Below are 4,663 nucleotides of genomic sequence, written 5' to 3'. Positions count from 1 at the left end.
CATTCTGAGTCTCGGGGAAAGAGGAAGAAGGAAAATAAATAAATAAATGTAAGTAAATTCAAGGAAGTTCATATCTGATGAACACTTAGGATAATTGCCTTCTTCTTCATTTGGTCAGCTTTAGTGAAATAAATAATTCACATATGATAAAATTCACTAATTTTAAATGTATGATTTGATTAATTTTTACCAGTGTATACAGTAGTGTGTGTATTCATCATCACAATCATGACTAGAACATATTCGCCACCCCAAAATGTTTTATGCATCTTTGCAGGCAATCTCTTTCTTCTACTCTCTAGCCCCTGGAAACCACTGATATGATTTCTGTTACTATAATTTTGTTTTTTCTAAAATTTTTTATAAATGGAATCATATAGTCTTTTGTATCTAGCGTCTTTCACTCAAGATTCATCTGCGTTGTTGCATGTTTCAATAGTTCATATTTATTGCTGAGGAGTATGCCTTGCATGAACCCACCACAGTTTATCAATTCACCAGTTGATGGACATTTAGGTTCTTTCAAGTTTTAGGCTCTAATAAGTAAGGTTTCAATAAGCAATCAAATACAAGTATTTTTGTTGACATGTATTTTTATGTTTCTCATGTAAAAACCTGAGTTAAATGGCTGGATCAAATGGTAAAAGTATGTCTAACATTAAAAAAACTTTCAAAGTGTTTCCAAAATAGTTGTACCATTTTACATTCCCTCTAGCAGTGTATAAAAGTTCCATTTGCTCCATATCCTCATCAGTACTTAATGGAGTCAGTCTTAATAAACATTCTAATTTTTAGACATTCTAATAGATGTGTGATGGCATTTCATTAAAGTTTTAATTTGCATTTCTCAAATGATGAATCATGTTGAAAATCTTTTCACATGCCTGTTTACCATTCACATATTTTCTTTGGTAAAGTGTCTGTTTATATCTTTTGGCCATTTCATATTGCGATATATACTTTTAGAATTTTTTATATATTATGGATACAAGTTCTTTATCAATTATGAGATTTGCAAATATTTTCTTGGAGCCTGTGGTTTAACTTTTTACTCTCTCAATGGCGTGTCTATCGAAGAGCATATATTTTTACTTTTAATGAAATTCATGATCATGCTTTTTAATGAAAAGCATGATCTTGTATAATCATACTTTTGTTGTTGTATCTAAGAAATATTTGCCTAACTCAAGATCATAAAAATGTTCTCCTATGATCTTTTCTTTAACTTTGAAAGTTTTAGGGTTTATATTTTGGTCTAAGATTTTTAAATTATTTTTGTATAGCATTCAAAAATACAAATATATTGATATATCAGTATATTGATATATCATATATATTTGATATATATGATAAATGAATCCATTCTTTCATTTATTTATTTTCTTACAGCTACCCATCAGTTCTAGCACCATTTGTTAAAGAGATTATCTTTACTCCACTGAATTTCCTTTGTGCCATTGAAAGTCAATCGATCCTATATACGTGGGTCTATTACTGTACTCTCTATTATGTGCCATTGATCTCTCTGTTAACATCTAATACCACCGTCTTGGTTATGATTTGTAAGAAGTCTTGAAGTTAGTTTGTAGAAGTCTTCTGCAATGGGCCGAATAGTGGCCCCTCAAAAGATGTACCCATGTTTCTATGCCTAGAACTTGTAAATGTTACCTTATTGGGGGGAGGGCGGGAAGAGTCTTTGCAGATGTAATTACATTAAGAATTTTGAAGGATATTGTGCTTGATTATATAAGTGGACCCTAAGTCCTTAAGTGTCCTTATAAGAGACACACAGAGAAGACAGACATAGAGGGAAGAAGGAATTGGAGTGATGTGGCCACAAGCCTATGAATTAAGGAATGCTGACAACCTCTAGAAGATACCAAGAGTCAAGAAACAGATTCTCTCTTAGAGCTTCTGGAAGAGTACAGCCCTACTAACACCTGATTTTAGACTTCTGGCCTCTAGAACTGTAAAAGAATAAATTTCTGTTGTTTTAAATCACCCAGTTTATTGTAACTTGTTTAGGCAGCCACAGGAAACTAGAACATTTCACAACTAAGTTTTTCTCTTTCAAAGTTGGTCTGGCTATTCTATGTACTTTGTATTTCCTTATAAATTGTAGAAATAGAAGATGGCAGGAACTTTGATTAGGATTGCATTGACTCTGTATCAATTTAGGGATATTTAACATATTAATATTCTTTCAATCTACAAGTATGCTATGTCTGCTTATTTTTTTTAGGTTTTCATTATGTTCTCTCAGCTATGTTTTGCATTTTTTAGAGTATATGTCTTGTACATTTTTATTAAATGTATTCATAAGTATTTCATATTTTTAATGATATTGAAAATGGTATTATGTTTTAAACATTCAAATTATGATTGTTCCTTCCCAGTATACAGAAATATAATAGATTTTGTATATTAATCTTTTATCTTACAACTTTACTAAACTGACCTTAGGTATAAGAACTTTTTCTGGATTACAAAGAATTTCCTATCTAACCAATAATGCCATCTGCAAATAAAGACAATTTTACTTGTTTCTTTCCAAGATGAGAACAATATCTTTGGTTTTATTGCCTTATTACACATTGATTAGGACCTCCAGTAAACATTGAATAGAAGCGGTGAGAGAAGACATCCTTGCATTGTTCTGATCTTAAGGGAAAAGAATTCAGTCTTTCACCATTAAATATAATGTTAGCTGTGGGTTCATAGGTATATTTTATAAGATTAAAGAAGTTCCTTTTTATTCCTTCTTTTCACAGATTTTTTTAAATCAGAAATAAATGTTGCATTAGTCAAATGATATTTCTATATCTATTGAGATAGCCATGTGGTTGCCGTTTAGTTTTGGTCTGTTGATATGGTAAGTTGCCTCGTTTGAGTTTCAAATGTTCAACCAACCAACTTTGCACTTCTAGAATAAACTGCATTTGGTCCTTATGTGTTATCCCTTTAATATATTTTTGGACTCACCTTGCTAAAAATGTTTATTAGAATTTTTCCATCTGTAATAATAAGGGATATTGCTCTGTAGTCTTTTCTTGTAATGTCTTTGTCTGATTTTGATATCAGAGTGACGCTGGCTTCATAGAATGGCAGGAAATCTCTTGTCCTTTTCAAATTTCTGGAAGTTTATGTAGACTTGATGCTACTTCTTACTTACATGTGTGGTAGGAATCACCCGTAAAGTCATCTGAGCCTGGAGATTTTGTTTATTTGTTCATTTGTTTGCTTCACGGGAAGTTTTAAAAGTACAAGTTTAATTACTTTAACAACTATAAGGCTGTTCAGATTATCTATTTCTTCTTAAGTGAAATTTGGTAGTTTGTATCTTCCAAAAAATTTGTTCATTTTATCTAAGTTGTTGAATAAGTGCCATAAAAATTTTAAATTATATTCCATTATTATTTTTTAAGTAACTATAGAATCTGTAGTGATATCAGCACTCTCATTCATAATATTGGTAATTTTTGTCTTTTCTCTTTTGTTTTTTGATGATTTTATCCAGTAGTTTTTCAATTTTATTGAACTTTTCAAAAAAAAAGTTTTTGGGTTTCATTAATTTTCTATTTTATTGATTTTCACTCTGTCTTTACTATTGCTTTTATTCTGCTTGTTTTGCATTTAGTTTGTTCTTTTCTAGTTTCTTAAAGTGAAGAAAATTTTCTAGTTTCCAAACATTTAAGTAAGAAAGAGACATAAATTCTACATAGGTCATTGATTTCTTTTTTTCTAATATAGTATTAGTGCTATAAATTTCTCTCTAAGTACCATTTTAGCTGCACGCCACACATCGTAATATGTTCTATTTTTATTTTTATTTAGTTCAAGATAATTTCTAATTTCCTTTTTGACTTTTTTTTTGATTCCTCAAGTTATTTAGAAGTGTGCAATTGAGATCCCAAATATTTAGAGATTTTTTTTCCCAGATATTTCTTTGTTATTGATTTCTAATTTAATTCCATTGTGATCAGAGAGCTCAATTTGTTTTATTTGACTTGTTTTGGGGATCTGAATATGGTCTTACTTGGAAATGTGCTGCGGGCACCTAGTAAGAATACATAGTCTTATGTTGTTAGTGGAGTGTTTTATAATTGCCAAATTAGATCATGATGGTTAATAGCATTGTCCAGGTCTTCTTACCTTTTTTGTTTGTTTGTTTGTTTTTCAGTCTACTTGTTCTACCAGTAATTGAAAGAGTGTTGAATTCTCCAAATATATTTTTGTGTTGTCCATTTTTCTTTGCAATTCTATTGGTTTGCTGCCTATATTTTGGTATCATTATTAGGTGCATAAACATTTAGTGTTCTTATCTCTTCCTGATGAATTAACCTCTTTATCATTAGGAAATTACCATCTTTTTTCTTGCAATTTACTTGTCTGAAATTTACTTTGATATTAATAAACCCATTTTTCTTTGTTGCCTAAACTTCTGTATCATGAAAATGATTTATTTCATATATTTTTCTTTTTCAATTGTTTCAGTCGAGAAGGTTAATTTGGTCCCTGTCGCTTTATCTTGTCTGGAAATGAAATGGAACTGAATTTTTAATTGTAGTTAATTTTAATTAATGTAAATCTAAATAGTCTCATGTGGCTATATTAAATAGCACAGAAGTTACTGATTACAGAGGTATTCACCTTGTGAAATTTC

This window comes from Pteropus medius, unplaced genomic scaffold (assembly GCF_902729225.1).
Source record: "Pteropus medius unplaced genomic scaffold, Ma_sr-lr_union100, whole genome shotgun sequence".
NCBI lineage: Eukaryota > Metazoa > Chordata > Mammalia > Chiroptera > Pteropodidae > Pteropus > Pteropus medius.
This window is presented reverse-complemented; position numbering follows the sequence as displayed.